Source organism: Bos indicus x Bos taurus, chromosome 2, assembly GCF_003369695.1.
Source record: "Bos indicus x Bos taurus breed Angus x Brahman F1 hybrid chromosome 2, Bos_hybrid_MaternalHap_v2.0, whole genome shotgun sequence".
Classification (NCBI taxonomy): Eukaryota; Metazoa; Chordata; class Mammalia; order Artiodactyla; family Bovidae; genus Bos; species Bos indicus x Bos taurus.
This window is the reverse complement of record NC_040077.1, coordinates 63693201-63715595: the sequence shown is the minus strand read 5'-3', so window position 1 is coordinate 63715595 and position 22395 is coordinate 63693201. Positions and strand designations below refer to the sequence as shown.

The 22395-nt window shown below is 42.1% G+C and overlaps 1 protein-coding gene across 5 annotated transcripts in view; it reads right to left on the bottom strand.

The window, feature by feature from the left end:
• The window catches only part of NCKAP5 (NCK associated protein 5), a 1219674-nt gene that overhangs the window by 1098656 nt on the left and 98623 nt on the right, over window positions 1–22395 (bottom strand). For 3 of the 5 annotated variants that reach the window (XM_027562069.1, XM_027562081.1, XM_027562087.1), the window contains exon 1: window positions 6791–7453. The exons of 1 other annotated variant lie outside the window; for it this stretch is intronic. The gene's annotated coding sequence lies outside the window, so the exon portion shown is untranslated. Of the gene's footprint in view, window positions 1–6790; window positions 7457–22395 lie in introns of those variants that run through there. One more of the 5 variants, XM_027562091.1, reaches the window with a different exon arrangement.

The window sequence follows — 22395 nt, the reverse complement described above, 5'->3', positions numbered from 1 at the left end:
TCACTGCAACATGGCAATGTGAGAACTTAATAATGCTCTCCAGCATTCATGATTTCTCTAGATTCTCTTTCCCTGTGTCTGAATCAAGGATACGCTACAGAGTGGGAAGATTCTAGTCCGGGTGCAGGAAACAGAAAACCCGTTTTGTTGAGAGTGGGCTCACTCAGATATAGGAAACATATAAACTAGACACATTCCTAGGACAGGAAAACCATCGTTTTTTCCCTCCATACTCAGCAGCTAATATCAGTTTCCCCAAAAGGCTCAGGGACCAGTGCTCCAACTCCAGAAGACTGGCCGTACATATTTTATGACTTGGCATCCAAAGTCCTAGTTTGATAGATGAGCTATATAAATGATCTGAATGCTCCAATTTTCTCTAACAATGGAAGAGTTAAGACTTCTAATTTCTCCAGACTGGAAGAAATACAAGGCATTTTAAAAAATTAGCTTGGTAGTTTTACTGCTGTTAATCAGGTGTCCTAAAAACAATGGTTTCTTTCATGGTACCTGTTGCAACTGGTCTGTATGAGAAGTTTTATTCAGTTTAATAAGGCCCTCTACTGGCAATCTCCAAAAACACAGTCTCTTTCAAATTATTTTAAGTAAACTATTTTAACTAGTACTCCCAATAATAAAGCATCTCACATTCCTGATTGTGCAAATCTGGGCTGAAAAGAATGAGAAGAAAATGAGAAAGGGAAGAAATAAATGTCATTTTAAGTGGGCCATTCATTTAGCTATTCATAAAATAACATTACATGAAGTATCATTTGCTTTCCTCTGATAAAGTTATTCTATATATCAAAGGTACTCAGAAACAAAGGCTCTTTCTTGCACTGAAATGTATTAATATTCATGCAACCATAAAACTAAATTATGAATGTTATTTACAAACTACAATAAACCAGATTATTTCAGTCTATTTATTCACATATGAGTAACTGACTATAATTAGAACAAAAAAAAAAATGCTGAAGGCAGGCCTTTTAAACTGATTCTGATATGACACAAATAATAATTAACTTCTCCTGCTTGACAACTAACCAAAAAGAAAAGAAAAGAGTATATGGTGACTTAAGAACTTCTCCATAGAATAATGTTTTAAAATTAAGTTATCTTTGGCACATTCATCAAAAGGCTGTTGAAAATTTTAACTATGTATTCCTAGAAAACCAAGTTAGTGTTTTAAATGAGGCAATTATAACTTTAGAAAGAATGTTTTTAACAGAAAGGAAATTCAATAATTATTTGACTCAACAGTAAATACTATTTATAGTCATGATAAAAATAAGCACTGAATATACCTTTAACCAAAATTGTGATATAATTACACTGGAGAACAGGAGAGGAATTGGAAGTATAACAAATATATATTGTAATCTATCATAATAGAAGGTAAACAATTTTATATTATAACTAGATATAAAAAGCATTATTTAAAAATATTATAGAAAAAACAGCTAAAAGAAAACCCTCTGAAAAGCAGGACTGAGGAATGGGGTTTGGAGGTCGCTCAGGACTGTCATATATATATATATATATATATATATATATATATACACACATACATACACACATACATATAAACACACACACACACGTATCTTGTCATATATACAAGCACTGTTTATATATATATATATGTAAACATTTTAGAACATGCATGCTCAGTTGCTCAGTGGTGTCCACCTCAATTTTAGGACTACCATTTAATATATACCAAGTGACATATGTGAATATAGTTATTTATATAGACATTTTTGTACTATTTGGTTTTCTAAATTATGAACATGTATTACTTTGATTTTTTAAAAAAAAAAGTTTCTAAGAACAGGTCAGCCCTGGCAATGGAACCCACTTAGGATATATCTTTTGGATTGGCCTGGATCAGGGGTCTATGTTTCCATATTCAGTTTGTCAAATGAAGCAAGGACCCTTCTTGGAATAGTTTGTCAGACACACATCTTGACAGTAATACTCGTTCCCGTGTTTTAGAAATAACAGTTTTTCTTTCAACATTATAATATGTATCTATCATATTATTATCCAAGCTTAAGTTCCAAAATGGGTTTGAGACTTTCTTCTTGAACTCAGTCCATTGGTTTCTTATAGTGCATCCAAATTCTACTCAAAGGAATCACTAATCCAGAAAGTTTATTTCTAAAAGGAGAGATCTGATTTCTTGCCCTGAAAATACCAGATTAATTTATGTAACTACTGGGAAGTACCTTGTGTAATGGAGGCTTCCAAAAGGACAGGACACACTTCATTAGACAAGTATGTATTCAGGCATAGTAACTGCTGTGGGTAATGTTCTTATGTATCTGAGAGATTTATTATTTCATCTTTAAAAAAAAGCACAGTTGGGAATCTAAAATTCCAAAGGCATTAAACTTTGTAGAATTAGAGAACTAGAGAAAAATAAGGCTATAAGGTATCTTGCGTGTAACTGGTTCCATGACTTGCCAGTGTTCAACCTCAACCATTCTGGCTATTTAAACAAAATACTACCACTTCCCCTGGTAAACTTCTCAGAGACCAGCTGAATGGCCAAAGATCAATTCCAATTTTTTTTTTAACCTAACTCCCCTGAATCATACTCTTGACCAAGCTGAACCCAGCCTACCAACGTCTCCACCAAGAATGCAAATAATCTTGATGTTGAGCCATAAACTTGGGCCAACCTGCAAGGGGATTCATGCCTGAGATTAAAGGAAAAACAAAAATACCAAAGGACTGGGCATGGGCTTTGACCCTTCTGCAAAGCTAGAGAATGTGAATCATCCCTTCAGCCAGCTGGCGCCTAGAGGTGTTCATCTGATGTGTAGCTCTCCAGTACAATCAGTGTATGGAAAGACAAGAAAAATCAAAGTTCCACCATTGGTAAAGCTCACAAGGAAGATTGCCCTCCATATGTCTGGAGAGTCTTACTGTGAAAGGTCAAGAGTATGGGGTCAGGGTTCAGGTCCTGTCTCTGCCTCTTTTACTGCCCATGTGACCTTTGCACATTACCTCACCTCTTTGGATCTAAGTATCTTTACCTAGAAAATGAGCAAAATGATCATAATGAGATAGCACTTGTGAAGAGTTTAGAAATGTGGTACTGACTATGGGGAAGAAAGTTTAAATCTTCTCTTAGAGTACCTATCAAATATGCATTCATACACTTTTATTTTTCATCATCTCTTGGGAACTCACTCAGTGCCAGGTGCTTAGTTAGGTATGAGATTACAAATCTGGCCACAACCTGGAGGATAAACTAGGTGGATGGGGAGGTGCCACAGGCAAGAGTATAAAGGTATTGAGGTGCTAGAGAACATACAAGCCCAGCACGTGTAGGTAACAGAAAGCACCTCCGGGTAGGTAACACAGGAATTCCAAACCGAATCATCTGAGGAACTTTTTAACTATGCCTCAATCTGAATCCCACCTTGGAGATGCTGATTCATTAAGTCTGGGGTGGAACATGAGCACTGGTCAGGCCAATAGTGATCACAACAGTCAATCCTAAAGAAAACCAATTCTGAGTATTCACTGGAAGGACTGATGCTGAAGCTGAAGCTCCAATACTTCAGCCACCTGATGTAAAGAGCCCACTTACTGGAAAAGACTCTGGTGATGGGAAAGACAGAAGGCAAAACGAGAAGGTGGTGGCAGAGGATGAGATGGTTAGATAGCATCACTGACTCAGTGGACATGAATTTGAGCAAACTCCAGGAGACACTGAAGGACGGGGAAGCCTGGTGTGCTTCCAGTCCATAGAGTTGCAAAGAGTGGACACAACTTATCAACTGAACAACAATACTTGTATGAGGTAGGCACTCTCATTGGCTACATTTTAAAGACAAAAAGTGAAAGAGAAAACTCAAGTGAATTAACCAAGATCATAAAGCTGGCCAGTGATGAAAGGAGGGCAGTCTGGTTCCAGAACCCAAATCCTGAATGGCTCTACCATGCTGTTCTTCAACCCCTGACAGAAGACACAGATGAATTGTCGGGTCAGGAATCTCCAGGACAGACACAGAGTACATGGGAGGGAGTGGAGAGAAACGAGGCTGGGGAGGTTGGAGACAATCACTTCAGGAATAGCCCTGTGTGCACGCTTGGGAGTCCAGTATTGGGGGCCTTCATTCGTTGAAGATGCATGTCAAGCCACACAGCACACTTACATATTTTTGTCAGCCATGTGTAGAGGCATGCCTGTTTGGTTTAGGAAAAGGGATAATTAAGATTAGCAATTCAGTCCTTCACTTCTTTACTATTATATATTTAACCACCACTCTGTAACAGTGCTGTGGATATAGAAGTACTGAACCATAGCCCTGGCTTTTGATGGAAAGATGTATTTAACTGTGTGGCAAAGAGCTTCAGATCCCACAGCAAAAATCAGCACAGGATACCATGAGGGTCCAAAGAAGAAAATCATCATTTCATCTTGAAGAATCCATGGAGGCATCCAATAGGCAGAAGTGTCAGGGGCAAGGAAGGCTCCGGAGAAAAGAGGAACACAGGGCATTAGTGGAATCAAGTTGAGTGTTAGCATCAGAGGTCCAGGCTGCAGTGAGAAAATGAGGCTGGGAGAGAGGAGAAAGACAGATAAGGGTGTGGTCAATAAAACAAATTTGAGAGATGTAAGTAAAGCAGAAGCACAAAATATCCGAGCTGAAAACCAGCTTTGGTCTCTCAACCTGCACCTGATGCAAACTGCCTTATGTACGATTCCACCACCTGAAATGTCTCACTTAACTTTAGGTCAGCAACTGTCAAGTAATCACAAAGTGCTCTTCGGTTCTCTAGCCAAACTAATGAGGAACAGAGTTGTTAAGAAACATACCCAGAGCAAAAGACAAAACAGGAATGTTCTCTCTTTACCAGACCACCTTCATCTATACACCTTCACTCAGCCAGCTCCTGCAAGAAGGCTAGTAACCACACATGGGTCCTATTTCTTCTACATCCTGGAAGAACTGAAATGTGAAATGCGTGCCAGGATGAGCATGGTTTTCTGGTTGGAGCTCTGCCAGTGTCTTGCTAGGTGACTCTGGACCAATCACTTCCCCTCCTCATGCCTCAGGTTTTCTTCTACAAATGATAAGCTTTGACTAATGGTTTGGAAACTATTTTAGTAGCACATCCCCTTTTTTAAGTAAAAATTCACAGAAAGCATTGAGTTTTAATACATAAAACATATCCAGTACTAACTAGTAGATACAGGATGGATAAACAACAGGGTTCTACTGTCTAAGTGCAGGGAATTATATTCAATATCCTGTGATAAACCAGACTTCCCTGGTAGTTCATTGGTTAAAACTCTGTGCTTCCAAAGCAGGGAGTGGGGGTTCAAGCCCTGGATATGGAACTAGGATCCCACATGCTGTGTAACACAGTCAAAAAAAAAAAAGAAAAATTATGTGTGTGTGTGTGTGTGTGTATGTGTGTGTGTGTATATATATATATATATAACTGAGTCACTTTGCTATATAGCAGAAATTAACATTATAAATCAAATACACTTCAATAAAATTAAAAAAAAAAAAAAACACGTCCAAGAGAGTGTGCTCTGATGGAAAAAATTGGAGCTGACAAACATGCACGAGGAGGCTGCCCATATCAGAATTCCACTGAAAACTGTAGGATATTTTAGGAGCTTTTGGGCACTGACTTTTTCAATTCTGAGACCAGAGAAAAAGGGAAAGGCTGTCACTGCTCTTGTGGGCTGGTGACAGAGCTGCTGAACTGAGGACCAGCCAGGTCTCCTGGATCAAGTCATGGGGCTCACGTGCAGGAGGTAAGAGGCTAACAGCCACTTGCCAATCCATGTGGCAGGGCTGTCAGGACTGGATGGCAGGAATCGGCCAGAATGTGCTACTGATTACAAGCAGCTGAACCGCAGGCGCTCAGGTGCAAGCCCTGCATCTGGAAGCATGCAGCCGAAAGACAAATCCACGTGGCTCTGATGCAGTGCTTCCAGGCAGCGCCTGGCAGCCGTAATGAGAGGGAGCTCTGGTCCAGGCTGGCGGTACACAGAGCCCACCCTTCCAATTCCCCAAAGAATGTGTTCAGAGAGTTTGAAAGAGTTGGAGGAAAGTGAAAGCAAGGATGTGGGTCTCCCATCCCCACAGAGCTGAGTGTCAAAGTTTGACTTTTTCAGTAGCACCTTCATTCAGGTTCCCATCTCTGAGGGCAAGTCAGAACAGCGAACATTTCTCCAGATACCTAAAGGGAAGAAATCCAGATAGAAATGGTTTCCATTGCAAAACATTTGTCTAGAGGTTCATATTCCCTCAGAATGAATGAGTTTGTGCGTGTTTGGAAGGAGGATGTAATCAAGAAGAGAAGTAGACATTGAACACACACACATTAAAATCTATAAACCACAGAAAGAATCAGAGAATAAAAACAAGAGTGTGTTTTCCTTTCCAACACAAACAGTTAATTAAAAATCAGTCTTTACAGTTTTCTACTAAAATTCCTAGGTCAAGCTAATAGTTTTCTGTATGGTTGGTTGCTTCTCATTAAAAAAAAAAAAAAAATTCCAACCTCCCTGCAGAGGCAAATGAGTATCAGGAACTCAGTATCTTGTTATCAGCTACGTACAAGTTCTGTGCACCCACCCCATCAACTTCAGTGCACTGTAATTACTACTTGAAACAAATGCATTCTTGTTGCGGCAGCGAGAGAGCCCAGAGAAATACAAACACCTCATCATCTCACTTTAAAAGCAAAGCAAGCCATATAAATACGAAAAACTGTTACAAGAGTTTTAAAACAATTCCAACAGTCTTACTTGTCGTCAGCTCTGCAGTCAACACATCTCACAGCCCTGGAGACAAACACAGGAACTGCAACTCTCTCCAGTTAAACATTTCCTCCCGAGTTGATCCTCTGTTTATTTGTGAAGCCTGAAAAGGCTGGGCGCAGAGAACACGCCAGTTTTCCTGAACAGCCAAAGCAGCAGCAAAAGTTGCTACCGCGAATTCAGAGCAAGTTTGCCGAGAGTCGGCTGCTCCCCCGGCTGCGGCTCCGTGGTTGCTCTGAGCTTGTAAATACAAGCTCCGTGGACAAAGTCCCACATGACATCACTGGCAGCTGCTTATTGTTGAGTCTTTATTAACTGACTGTCAAAAAGAAAGGAGGGGGTGGGGAGCAAGAGTATCTTTTCTGCAACAAAATCGGCATCTCGGAGCGGATTCCGGTGATGCAAGCGTAAATAATTCCATTGATTCAAATTTTCAGGAGCCTGGTTTCCCTCAGGTCAGATCCTTTCTTCTGAGAAAGGCAGAGAATCACCTCCTCCGACTGACGCTGGCTAAGCTGAAGCCATGAGAGAGCCAGTGGGCCCCTGACAAGTTGTTACCCACCTGTTTCCAGTCAGCTTCAGAGTTTGATGATTCATGAGTAAATGAATATTAGTTACGTCTTATATTGCCTAACTGTGTAACAACAACATAATGATTACTTATATCTTATATTGCCTAAAAACTTTTACTGTGACATATATACGTATGTATATATGCATATATATATATATATATATATATACACACACACCTCCTTGAGTGATACGTGTGTGTGTGTGTGTGTGTGTGTGTGTGTGTGTGTGTGTACCTGGCTGACTTTTTTTTCCTAGATGGCTTGTCCTAGCAAAGATGAAACTCTTCAGGTATACTATAAAGTTTTTCAACTTGGGGGTAGGGCTCCCTGAAATGTACCCCAAATTATGTATGTGCAAATCAGAGCATTCTATTCTGAGAAAGGCTTCTTCAGATTCCTAATCACCTTCCTACACCACTCTCATCACACCAAAAATCAAATCAAAAAATCATCTCTGCCAAGTATCTCTAATTATCTCAAGAAGTACTATAAGCCCCACCCACTTCCAATTTGCAAGATAAAAATGGGTGCCTCCCCTGCTATTTGCTCTCTCAAGGAATCTCCCTTCTTCTGTGAACTGATTCTTACTGGTGGTTTCTATGGTTTTTCTCCCCCAACCCCAACCTGAGAAATCCACAAACCCTATATCACATCCCTGCCATGAAGCTGGGACACCCTAGCCCACTGTTTTCCTTCCTTCCTCTGAACTGCTTATAATGATGCTGACTATTTATATTTATTTGCTGCTTTTTATATACTGATATATTTTTAGCTTGTTTTTTTGCCATCTGTGTTTCTGTCTCCCCAAGTCACTTTGAAAGGTCTTTGAGGGCAGCCATTGTGTTATTTGTTTATACCCATACCTCCTGCCATCATGAATCTTAAGCAGAAATGGGGGGAGGAGGACTTTGAGGGCCAAGGCAGGAACAAGGTTAGCAGAGCCCATGGAATGGGATGTATGTTTAGATAAGCACTCTCCCTGCCCTTGGAAAATAATTAACTTGCACCCCCCTGTTACCATGTGAGTGGATGCTCTTTGCCACTTCCAAAAACTGTTTTTTCAAAGAGCACTGATTATTATTGATTTGGTAGGGTATTAAGGTCCCCAAATAGTTCACTTTCATGTAGGAATCGGTTAAAGATAGTACCTATTTTATATGCTACTTACAGGTTTAAATAAACTCTATTTATGGAAAGCAAATTAGAAGTACCTAAAGTTTTTTAAGTACAAACACTGACACCCAACAATTCCTCTTTTCCAAAGTGACCCCGCACATATGCTCACAAAAGAGCCTAAGGATATAAGCTCAATAATGTTCTTTGCAACATTCTTTGTAAGCCAATAAAGTAGAGACACCATAAATATTCATTAATATGAGAAAAGATAAGTCACACAAATTGTGGTACATGTATAGTAGGAAAAAAAAACTTAGAAGAGGTTGAAAAAATTGAACTAACAGCGCATATACTGACATGGAAAGAAGTAGGTAGCTTATTGACTGAACACAGAAAATCATTGCATATGATAGGAAGAATTATGCACATTATCAGCAGTGGTTATCTCTGGGGAATTTTTCTGTGTCGTTTGACTTTTTTTAAAAAATGAATGTGTTCCACTTTTGTTACTTAAAAAATAATAAAAGTAAATATATGATTGTGCAATTTTCAAAATAAATCATAAAGAAAAACCTAGCTATTCCTTCAACAAATGTCTGGCATATAGTAGGTGTTTAATAAAGATCTAGTGATCGGTTGCAGACCTGTGACATGTCTATTAGGATACAGCAGTATGGGGGATGGATTGGGGTAACAAAGGAGAACAGGCACTGGGCTTTTATTCTTGATGGAATGCCCGACCTCCTTTCCTTTACATATAAGGACTAATTTGAAAACCTCTTGGACTCTGTCCACTTTAAGAAATGATTAAAGTTAAGTGCTCAGAGCATAAAGTGCTGACCTTTCCCTTGTGCAACTGTTGTTTGACAAATGGAGTTTTAAGGTAAGACAAGCAAGAACCGCTTTGGTTCAGTTCACTGATTGCCAGCAAGCTCTGGAGGGAAACTCAGGAACCTGGTAAGGACACAGGTTTGCCCAGATCCTTGTCATGGCTGGTGTAACATTAAGGAACTCTCCAGTGAGGGAGGTTAGGAAAGTCTAATGTACACAGTCTTCGGGGCTTTATTACAAGGGGGCTCGGGACTTTGAAAAAGTCAGTGGTCAGGAGTTATGATGCCCAACACAGCTCTGTCTCCCCTACATACAGCCTCCAGGCCTCCATAGTAGAATGTAACAAAGATAAGCTATATATTAGATACTACATTTTTCTTTAAGGAAAAAAATACCAGTAAAAAAATCACTGAAGATTTCCTCCAAGGTAAGATAGATTTCCCAAAGCACTATTTCCATTCCTCTAGAGAAAACATACTGGAGCCTTATCTTACTTTCTAGTGAGAAGATGCCTTATGTCTGTAATCATTTCAAGAAAAAAATGAAAGCACAGCCATATTTCATGCTTGTTTTTTATGATCTATTCATCCACATATCTTAGGATTCTGAGGGCTGATTCTACTTAAAAGCACATTTGGAGCCCCTTGAGTGTGATAGGGTCACACTTTCCCAACTGAGAGTTAAAAACAAGCACTTAACTTGACTTACAATTCAGGATTCCCTGAATTGTAATTGTACCAGTCTTCCCTGGTAGCTCAGACAGTAGAGAATCCATCCCACAATGCAGAAGACCTGGGTTTGACTCCTGGGCCAGGAATATCTCCTGGAGAAGGGAATGGCAACCCACTCCAGTATTTTTGCCTGGAGAATCCCATGAACAGAGGAGCCTAGCAGGCTACAGTCCATGGGGTTGTAGAGTCGGACACAACTGAGCGACTAACACTTTCACAATTCAGGATAAAAACAAATAAGGGAAAAGGGAGTGGGCAGGGCTTGCTTCCCCACCTTGACCAGGTGATCATTAACACTGCTGCCAAAATTACTTCAACCTGCTGAGATGCTTGGCCCGGCTCCCCTTCCAGTGCCTTCTAGTTCTTCATTCAGGCAATTTCCTCTCTCTCCATCAGGCTGCTCTCCCTGGTGGGGAACGGCTGGGCAGTTACAACAGGTATATATGTGTCTCTTCACCTGTTCATTATTTTAAAGTGTTATGCTGTATTCTTCATGTTTAAGTGTTTTCTGTCTTAAACTGGAAAGTCGGAGATGGTAATCATATCTGCAAGATGTGAATCATAGCCAAGACCTGCTTTGGAGGTGCTTGCTGGTGATGGCAACTATCAAGACTGTCCTCAGATACAGTTTCTACCTCCAGGATCTAATCCCCCCTCTACCTTGGGCTTCCCTGGTGGCTCAGTAGTAAAGAATCTGCCTGTCAATGCAGGAGATGTGGGTTTGATCCCTGGGTCTGGAAGATGCCCTGAAGAAGAAAATGGCAACTCACTCTGGTCCTCTTGCCTGGGAAATTCCATGGTGGGCTACAGACCATGAGGTTGCAAAGGTCAGACACGACTGAGCACACATGCATCTACCCTTCTCATCCTGATAAACACATATAACTACTGCCATTTATTAAGGATGGATATGTGCCATTTGCTTTAAATACATCATCCAGTTTAAAATATCCTAGTGAGTTACATACTTTTATTACCTGTTCCCTTTTACAACCAAGGAAACTGAGGCTCAGAGAGAGATGTTACTGAAGTGATTTGACTCTAATCACACAGATAATAATTTCCACCATTTCAACTCTGCCTGACCTTCCAGTGTCCTGGGGAATGCCTAGAATCCCTAGATCCCTCTGAGGATTATAAACATTGAAAAGAGAGTTGTTAAACCAATATGAATAATGGCAACTTGGATTAAAAGCATGTAGTCATCATTATGGGCTTCCCAGGTGGCACCAGTGGTAAAGAACCCGCCCGCCAATGCAGGGGACATAAGAGATATGGGTTTGATCCCTGGGTCAGGAAGATCCCTTGGAGGAGGGCATGGCAATCCACTCCAGTACTCTTGCCTGGCAAATCCCCATGTACAGAGGAGCCTGCCAGGCTACAGTCCATAGGGTTGTAAACAGTTCATACGACTGAGCCACTTAGCATGCACACACTCAGAGCCTTCATTACTCAGTTCTGAATTCTATATACAGATAGATGGCAGTGACCTTCAGACTTCAGTCTTGAACTAGTGTGATACTGCTGCTTTCTATAGCCCAGGCCCTCTGCTTGCCTCTTAGAGGAGATGTATTATAGGCCTCAAAGACCATAGGACTCATTTCCCAGGGCTTAGTCCCACAGTATCATGATGGAGTAAGTGTTCCATGCCCTTGGAGATGCACAAGATCCAGATACAGGAAGGAGAAAATATTGGAGGCAGGCATTTCATCATGGTTACAGCCTGTTTCCCTTCATGCTGAGAACCTTCAGTAACTCTGGTTCCTTTGCTTATGGTGGTGGTAATGGTTCTACCAGAGCTTAAGAAACAGCCTGTGGCCAGCGAGTCTGCCCTATAAAAGTTAACAGGATCAGAAATAGGAAGCAGAGATGTGAGGAGGAGTAACACAGGAACACTCCAGCATTTCCTAAACAAATAACCATGGTTTTGAAGAGTATAAGTCCCTGGGGGCCTGAAAATCAGCATATTTAGAAAGTGATCCACATCATTCTCATGCATGTGGACCTCCGATTGTATTTTAAGAAACACTGTTTATACCAAGAGAAGTAAATATATGACCCTTTCATCTAAGATCAGACATTGATAAAGATCAGGGCCATGTTTCCTCAGAATGAGCACTGGGATCAAACAGTAAATTCCTGGTAACTCTCACCAACAATAGATCACACCTTACACAAAGTTGGGGGACCATGGGCAACTTGGAAAACACACAGCAGGTGTCACAGGGATGGTCCCCGACATGTCATTGGATAAAGTCATTCACAGGCTTTTCTCACTGCTGATGTCACCACCATCCCCCATACATAAATCCAACAAAAACAAGAGTAAACCATAAAGTGTGAAGTCTAACAAAGTTCAGGTTACTCCCATAACGGAAGCTTAGATGCATTCGTGATAGATCACTTTTCAAGCCTAGAAATGCTTTCTTTCCTTTTTCAGTGGGAGAGAGGGGGCCGCTTGCCGGTGCTCTCAACACATAGGCAGCCTATTTATTAGGTTGTTGACACCCTTGGGACACCAGGAGCCTTTGCCTGTGATAGGGTAGATGCCCCTTGAAAGAGGAGGTAAAGGGAAGAGATTTAAAAAAATTGAGCATCTATGACAATTGACCTGGGGCTCGCCGTGGAAATGGGGTGCTACTCCCCTCCCCCAATACATGTGCCTTCACCAGCTCGTGCTGCAGGCCCAAGCCCAGGAGGTACAGCAAGGGTTAATGCTCCCTAAGGTGCTGGAGGCTCTGATGAAAGGCCTGTGTGTAAGCGTAAAGTACCACCTCAGAAGCTGAAGGATTTGATTTCAGCTTCTTCACTGTGATGTTGACAGTGCATACTGTGAGTCTGACATTTTCAACTACTTTGCAGGACCCAGATAAAAAGGGCTGGGTGAGAGTCTCTGAGGGTAAGGAGGGGGCCATAACCCTCCCCAACCTTGATTTTATACAAATCAGTGCACAGCATTAAAGTCTGCAATTGCAAGCCATGTGCAGCGGTGCTGCTTCAGAGATTTGTGTAAATTCAGTAAACTGGGAGATGCACATTGCATTCCTTCTAACCTGAGAACTGAGTCTTTATGAAACCAGAACCCACGGGAGGCCTCAGGGACACAACTGTCTGTAAAGTGAGAATATTTTGTGGTCTGTGGTGATTGTCTAAAGAAAAAGGCCCTGAGTTCAATTTTCACCAGCTATGGAGAGGCCATTACAATCAGAGATAAGCTCTCAGGAAAGGAAGGGGATGGGGACAGCCACTGGCTTTCCCAGCTCGATGCCTGCTACCAGGATTACTGGGTGATTAATGTCTTTGATAAAACCTGCCCTGAATGGCATTGACAGTAAGATCCCTGTGGTTCCTGAAACCTGGGGCTCTGGCACATACTAGCCCTGCTCCCATCTCATCTTACCAGCCCTGGACATTAGCCAGGGATGGGACACAAGGCCTAGAGGAAAGGCTGTTAACAGCTAGGATGCCCAGGAAGAAGGTGCCCCAGAGGAGAGGTAAGGTGGGTCCCCAGGGGACAATGCCCAGGCTTGGAAACCCCTGCCTACTTTTGCCCAAAATGTCAGCAGAGCCCTGGATTGCTTGGGCCAGCTCAAGAGGCCCCAGCGTTCCTCCTTTCACGCTGATGAAGCCTCTTACGTTGAAAAGACAAAAGAGGGGACTGTGGTAGGGAAAGTGGGTTCAGGGGTGTGCTGGAGGGGAGGACTGGAGGAGGGGTATGCCTCTTCTTTCCTCCTTTTAGTTTCCTTTGGAAGTGCACACACACACATACACAGCCAGGAGTTCTTTTTTCTGGTAGCCTAATATTTTAGGCCCCAGAAACACCTTATTTTTGTGGCAAATATTCCTCAAAGGCCCATTAGAAAGCATGCCTTACAGATCAACGAGAGAGGCAGCCATCTCTGTAGCGTGTCCCCAACTAAACAGTCCTGGGAAGTCAACAGCAAGGGCAGAGACTCAGGGGTGGGGGCACGAGAGAGCAACAAGCTCAGGTGTGAAGAACACCTGTGGAAACCCAGGCCCACACTGCAGGGGATGCGGCAAACAGGCTGGGCCCCAGGCAGCATGGCCAGGTCCAGGACAGACCTGGGAAGCAGTGGTCATCATGCAAGCAGCCAGGGTGCACATTTGGCCTCTTCACCACCCTCTTCGCTGCCGAAAGTCGGTGCCTCTTCTTTCCTCACATGCCCAGACAAAGCTTACTGTGGTGTGGAGATATGACCTTTTGTTCAGGAAACTGTGGTATTAAAAGCCTATGTAGGGAATTCCCCAGTGGCCCAGTGGTTGGAATGCCGCACTTTCAGTGACAAGGGCCAGGGTTCAATCCCCGATCAGGGAACTAAGATTCTGCAAGCAGCGTGGCCAAAAAAAAAAAAAATTTAAATTAAATGTTAAAAGCCTCCATAATTCTCCTGAGAAGTCAGAAAGGCTAAGGGACTGAACTCTAAGCTCTAAGACCTTTGGAGGCAGTAAAGCCCTCAGCTCTGTCATCACTGCTCTTTTAGATTTTACACCTTATGTAAATCCAGGGGAACTGATTTAAAACAGATTAAGCCTTTTCCAGGTACAATAATCTATTTTGAAACCTAAAAATCTGCTGGTGAGGAAATTATTTTAAAGCAGAGGCTATTAACAAAGGAGAATAATGATTCCATTTATTGGTTATCACTTATTATTTTGACAAATTGTAGTAATGCCAATCCTATTGATCAAGGTCACGAGATGCTATTGTTAGGTTAGAAACCACCTAAGAATATAGCTAATGCCTTTGGAATAAATATAAAAATGATGTTACTGACCTATTGAAAAGCACAGGGAACTACACTTAATATCTTATAACTTATAACGGAAAAGTGAAAAAAGAACATATGTGTGTATGTATATATATATGTGTGTGTGTGTGTATAATACACACACATATGTATATGTATAAGTATGAATCAATATTGCATGAATCATTTTTCTGTATATTTGAACCTAACACAACATTGCAAATTAACTATACTTCAATAAAAAGATAAATTCTTTGTTTTCTAAGACGAGTGTAGTCAATATAATAAGGAGCCTTGGGAATGTTATTTTAGCAATAGGACACTTTTGAAATGAAATCTTGGGCAGAATTTAGTGACATACAACAGTTCAGAGCGTAGTGTCCCTGGAGAGGTCCTACAGCCCATCCTGCCAGCCCTCCCAACTCCCACCTGCAGAAAAGAGAAGAGAGAAGACATACATTTTACAGGTGGGGCTGGATGAATTGAGCTAAATGAAATCATGCTTTCCCCGTTTACTTCATCCTATATTGGACCTCTGCCCTCTGAGCTCCTTGGCCCCGTACCCTCGGCATCACCCAGTTTGGCACTTAATGATGCACAGCAAGGACCTGTGTGTTCACATTTGCCTTCTGCAGGAAGCTCTTAGCTCCCAAGCAGATTGTCGTCATCCTGAGGCAGAGACCATGTTTCTGTGTGTCAGTAGTTCGCTCTGTGCCAGCCTGGTACTAGGCATGCACAAGCTGTTTGTTCCAGTTAGAGAAGGAGACTTAAAGTCACTGGAGGCCTAAAAGTTAGCAGGTAGGAAGATTGATCCAACTTGGGATGCTAGTGACAGGCTTGAATGGGAGGTGGGGTGGCGGGGATGTGGGCATCAGAGTCTCAGATAAGGAAACCTGACTGTCTTTCTTCTTTGTCTTCTTCCTTTTCCTTCTTCAACACCCTCTTCGAAATCATATGTCAGATGCATATGATCATTTCCACCTATTTCCCCAAGATGCAATCAGCATCACTTAATAATGGTGAACAATATGTTGAAAGTCCAGAGAAAATAATACATTATCGTCTAACAAATGTCATATGAACTTGAGGGCTACATGGAAGCACTAATCTTCAAAATCACTATCTTTTAATTTGCAATTGTATTTGCTCATTCACCCATTGAGTCATTCACAAAACATTACATGAAGCAGTTTACAGTGTACACAGCAAATCTTCATTGAGCACCTCCTGAATTCCAGGCTCTATTTTATTTTGGAATCTGAGCAGCTATGAACACTCATAGAACATTCCTTGGATTTCTACTGATTGGGAGATATAATGGAAAAATACACTTAAAAAGATATTTCAATCCCTATTTTCATAAAAATAAAATCAACCTGTAGAGGCACTGCTCTAAGGCCCAGAGAGAATAACTGAGATTGTGTGTTAGAGAAGTGAAGGCAACCCGACAATAAAATACAGGGAGGGGAGCATGATGTACCAGCTTCTGGATACAAAGAACTAGTTTCTGGGGGAGCCCAGTTCTTCACTGGAGATGTAATTGTTGACTGAGTGTGAACTATGGTCTGTATGAGGTCAGAAAGTCCAAAGGTCACAATTAGTGAAGCATAACAGCTTATCAGTCTTTCCTGGAACACATTACATAGTTTGGAAACAAAGTAAGTAGGTCTTGCTCTCATTTCAATGCAGAGACAACATGCTTCCAGCAAACTTTTTGGGTCTTGGAAGCAACCCCTACAAATGTACTCTCCAAAGCAGGTAAAAGCATGCCCCACCCCCACTCCCACACCCAAACTTCCAAACCACCCCTACAACACATCCAGTCCTAGGAGAAACTCATTCCTTCTGGAGGGGAGAAGTATGGATATGTCAGAGGGTAGAAGTGGGCTTGTCACTAACTTTGAATAACATATCACCCCTCTGGTGAGCGAGTAGGAGGAAAGAAGGAAAGGATATTCCAGAATATGTGAGGTGAGGACAAGTGCAGAGAGAGGGGTGTTCCATGATACACATGGGCACAGGAGCACCCTGATCTGAACCAAAGACACTGGCTTAGGACCTAGCCCGAACCCTCTGACACTGTAAGTATCTCGGTGCATTATGACACTTAGCTCTGGTTTGCATTTTAGATTTATTCCCTATTTTACTATTCTTTCCCAGTCCTCAGCAGTTTGTTTCAAATCATTTTCTCTTTTAATTCATTGCCCTCATGTTCCATTTCCTCTTGATCTGTATTTATGAGCTGCCAAGTCCACGTGAGGCACTGTAAGAACCATCAATAATGTGTCTGTTCCCTGTCACTCTAAACAGAAAAATGCTTTCCCATGGTTTCCCAACCCTCTGCCCTTGCGTTATGCCATGGCTTCAGTTTTAACTCCATGAGGTAGTTTGGAAAACAGCTGGTATCAACCCACTTAGGACAAAAGTTTAATACTAAAAGACAAGCATCCTGGGAAACCCCTTAGTCCAGGCAAAAGAGGATTGATTACTGTAAACCCACCAGTTTCTATTAGCAACTTCCCTGGTGGCTTCCCAAGCTTCCCTGGTAGCTCAGATGGTAAAGAATCTCTCTGCAGTGCAGGAGATCTGGGTTTGATTCCTGGGTCGGGAAGATCCCTGTAAAAGGGAATGCCAACCCACTCCTATATTCTTGCCTGGAAAATCCCATGGCAGAGGAGCCCAGCTAGTGGGCCACAAAGAGTCAGATCAGTCACTCAGTCGTGTCTGACTCTTTGCGACCCCATGAATCGCAGCATGCCAGGCCTCCCTGTCCATCACCAACTCCCGGAGTTCACTCAGACTCATGTCCATCGAGTCAGTGATGCCATCCAGCCATCTCATCCTCTGTCGTCCCCTTCTCCTCTTACCCTCAATCCCTCCCAGCATCAGAGTCTTTTCCAATGAGTCAACTCTTCCATGAGGTGGCCAAAGTACTGGAGTTTCAGCTTTAGCATCATTCCTTCCAAAGAAATCCCAGCGCTGATCTTCAGAATGGACTGGTTGGATCTCCTTGCAGTCCAACCTCAAGAGTCTTCTCCAACACCACAGTTCAAAAGCATCAATTCTTCGGCGCTCAGCCTTCTTCACAGTCCAACTCTCACATCCATACATGACCACAGGAAAAACCATAGCCTTGACTAGATGGACCTTTGTTGGCAAAGTAATGTCTCTGCTTTTGAATATGCTATCTAGGTTGGTCATAACTTTCCTTCCAAGGAGTAAGTGTTTTTTAATTTCATGGCTGCAGTCACCATCTGTAGTGATTTTGGAGCCCAGAAAAATAAAGTCTGACACTGTTTCCACTGTTTCCCCATCTATTTCCCATGAAGTGATGGGACCGGATGCCATGATTTTCATTTTCTGAATGTTGAGCTTTAAGCCAACTTTTTCACTCTCCACTTTCACTTTCATCAAGAGGCTTTTGAGTTCCTCTTCACTTTCTGCCATAAGGGTGGTGTCATCTGCACATCTGAGGTTATTGATATTTCTCCCAGCAATCTTGATTCCAGCTTGTGCTTCTTCCAGCTCAGCGTTTCTCATGATGTACTCTGCATATAAGTTAAATAAGCAGGGTGACAATATACAGCCTTGACGAACTCCTTTTCCTATTTGAAACCAGTCTGTTGTTCCATGTCCAGTTCTAACTGTTGCTTCCTGACCTGCATATAGGTTTCTCAAGAGGCAGATCAGGTGGTCTGGTATTCCCATCTCTTTCAGAATTTTCCACAGTTTATTGTGATCCACACAGTCAAAGGCTTTGGCATAGTCAATAAAGCAGAAATAGATGCTCTTCTGGAACTCTCTTGCTTTTTCCATGATCCAGCAGATGTTGGCAATTTGATCTCTGGCTCCTCTGCCTTTTCTAAAACCAGCTTGAACATCAGCAAGTTCACGGTTCACATACTGCTGAAGCCTGGCTTGGAGAATTTTGAGCATTACTTTACTAGCATGTGAGATGAGTACAATTGTGCTGTAGTTTGAGCATTCTTTGGCATTGCCTTTCTTTGGGATTGGAATGAAAACTGACCTTTTCCAGTCCTGTGGCCACTGCTGAGTTTTCCAAATTTGCTGGCATATTGAGTGCAGCACTTTCACAGCATCATCTTTCAGGATTTGGAATAGCTCAACTGGAATTCTATCACCTCCACTAGCTTTGTTCATAGTGATGCTTTCTAAGGCCCACTTGACTTCACATTCCAGGATGTCTGGCTCTAGGTCAGTGATCACACCATGGTGATTATCTTGGTCATAAAGATCTTTTTTGTACAGTTCTTCTGTGTATTCTTGCCATCTCTTCTTAATATCTTCTGCTTCTGTTAGGTCCATACCATTTCTGTCCTTTATCGAGCCCATCTTTGCATGAAATATTCCTTTGATATCTCTGATTTTCTTGAAGAGATCCCTAGTCTTTCCTATTCTGTTGTTTTCCTCTATTTCTTTGCAGTGATCGCTGAAGAAGGCTTTCTTATCTCTTCTTGCTATTCTTTGGAACTCTTTGCACAAACTCTTTGCACAAAGAGTCAGACATGACTAAATGACTAACACTTCTGAAAGCCTCAAAAAACAAATGCAAGTGGAATGGCACGTTTCTACACAAGTCCCTTAACACTTACCAGATTGCCATCAGCCCCTCTCATGTGAAGATTCTACTTGGTTTCCTCTTTTTCCCACTGAGCCCCACTTCTTACAATAACATAAACCTCTGTTCTATTCCATGTATCCCTCTTCCCTGCCATCCTTCCTTCCTTCAAGTCCTCGGGTGACCTCCTTTTCTTCCCCACCCTATTTCAGTAACAGGTGTTTGAGTAAGCTGTGAAGTCTTTACAAGAGATATTGTGGTACGTCTTCCTGGAAAGGCTGCATCTTTTAGTGAGAATTTAACCTGTGTGCTTGCACTGCTAGATCCCTCTACAAGCAGCAGAGAGCCTCCATCAGCCAGTTCCTCAGGATTTGCCTCACCCAGTGGCCCATCCTTTCCAAAGTGGTTCATCTTCAGTTACTGATCCATGTAGGAATATGAAGGTCAAGAAATTCCGAGTTGACTTGGGTCACTCCAAGGCCATATGCATTCCCCAGCTGCCTGCAGGGTTGGCTGGGGCTCTGTTGGGCCTGCATCATAAATCACCTTCTCCTTGTGTCCTGTCCAATTTCTTCCCCTCCCTTATACAGGTGTGCATCTCACAACAACATCACACAATAGCCTAAATCACTCGATATAAGACTTACTTCCTGCTTTCAGAGAACCAAACCTATATTGTAGCCTCCAACATTGAGAATGTTACATTAAAAAAGGGGAAAGTACAGTTTCTCCAGAGTAATCAGCAAAGTCTGTTTTCTTAGATAACCAGGATACCGAATCAGGATGAGAAATTGCAATCTGAAAAACCACAGCACATGCTGCAAGGCGGAAACAACTGAGCAGATGACCTGAAAGAAACACAAGGTGAACGCACAACAGCAGCTTTAATCATCAAATAAGATGCATAAGGTCAAATAGTCGTAGTGGAAACTAACGACCATAAGCACTTATATAGCACTTAGTATGTGCCCAGTGCCTTTCACAGCGCTTTGTGTCTTAGCTCAGTTAGGTAGCATCACAATAGTGTGTTAGGTCCTTCTGTTATTCTCATTTTGTGGTGAGGAAACTGAGGCACACGTAGATGGGGTAAGTGCTCAAAGTTGAACAGCCAAAGTGTGGGAAGAGCTAGGATTTTAACTAAACAGCTGGCCCCAAGGACTCCCCCAATCTCTTATTCTACATGATGTGAATATAATACGTGTACTCCATGTATCTACAATCAAACTAGAGAAGAGGGCGAATGGTAGTGAGAAATCATGTGGTAAGGAACCTGAAGACACACAGAACTCAAAGGGACGGGTCAGATGGGACATGAGAACAGCCCATCACAGCAGAGATCTTGATTCTATAGCAGGATTCTTGCCTCACTTCCATCTTTTGCTTATATCACAAGAGATCAACCCTATTAGATCAACCCAATTAGATCAACCCTAATTCAGGGTTGATCAGCCTAGGTCTGCATGTGAAGGCAGATAAATGAAGGTACCCGGACAGAGAAATGCAGGAATAAAGACAAATCTTGATAGAAATAGGAAGTAAACTTGACTCAGTGGAAGGGAAACAAGTGATAAGGTTAATAACCTCATCCCATGGCAATAAACATCACCCTCTAGCATCAATAGACCACATAAATATTTTGATGGCCCTCCTTTCTCCCTGGATAAGGAAATCCTCTGTATTAAACTGAGATACAGCCAGGCCCATTTTCAAACTTGTGGGTATCATTTAGGTACCTTTCTATCCCTATCTTGATTCCACCATAAAAATGCAATTCCTTTAATTCCCAGCAAATAGGGTAGATAACGGAGAAGGCAATGGCACCCCACTCCAGTACTCTTGCCTGGAAAATCCCATGGATGGCAGACCCTGGTAGGCTGCAGTCCATGGGGTCGCTAAGAGTCGGACATGGCCAAGAGACTTCACTTTCACTTTTCCTTTCATGCATTGGAGAAGGAAATGGCAACCCACTGCAGTGTTCTTGCCTGGAGAGTCCCAGGGATGGGGGAGCCTGGTGGGCTGCCGTCTATAGGATTGCACAGAGTCGGACACGACTGAAGCAACTTAGCAGCAGCAGCAGCAGCAGCAGGATAGATAAAGAACACACCGTGAGTAACTTTGGCTTCAGTACATAACACAAATAATAGATATGAAATTTTTTCTTTTCCTTTTATCCAACCAGGATGCTGCAGAGAAACTAGACAAACCAATGAACCAACCCATCAATCCAAGGGTACAGGGGTGAGCCTTGGATTCCTTCCGTCATACTCAGGAAGCCCAAGGCGCCTATTTTCCTTTGTGAATTGTCAGCTCGCCCATGTGTTACTGCTGAACTGAGATAACCCAGGTCACTTCTGCTTCTTTAAGATGAAATTTTAAACCACATCCTACCTTCTGCTTCTTGGTAGCAGAAAATAGAAAAAGTTGAAGATAAATAAATTTTAAAAAATCCTATGTTGCAGATTATTCATATTCCAAGTCTTTAGTCAAACAGGATCTACATTTCAGTGCCTCTGTTTCTCTGAGCTCTGTGTACTACTCAGATGGATGTAGAAGTTGAATCCCAGGCTAAATACGTAGAAAGGAAAACAGCTATTTTCTCTTTTACATGAAATCCTAGGTACCACAGAGCACTACGGAGAAATGAACAGCTTTAATAACTTGGGGTGATAGCTCCCTCTACCTCAGCCAGTGTAATGTAGTCATGGTGCAGCATAAATCAGACTGTCTAATACAGACTGTCTCTTGAAGGCTCAGGGAAGCCTCTTACTCACTTAGAACAAATCAGCATGGTTTATTTCCAAGACAGATTCAGCACTTCCCCACAAGCTTTAATCACCTCCTGGTACCTTAGAACATTCAATGCACACACCCTCAGAGGTAAGGGAACATTGTGGATGGACTATCCTTTTGTGTGTGATGCTTCCATCCTGAATACATAAAAATACCATTTTTTAAAACACTAGTCATTGTTTTTAAGACCATATCTCAGGCA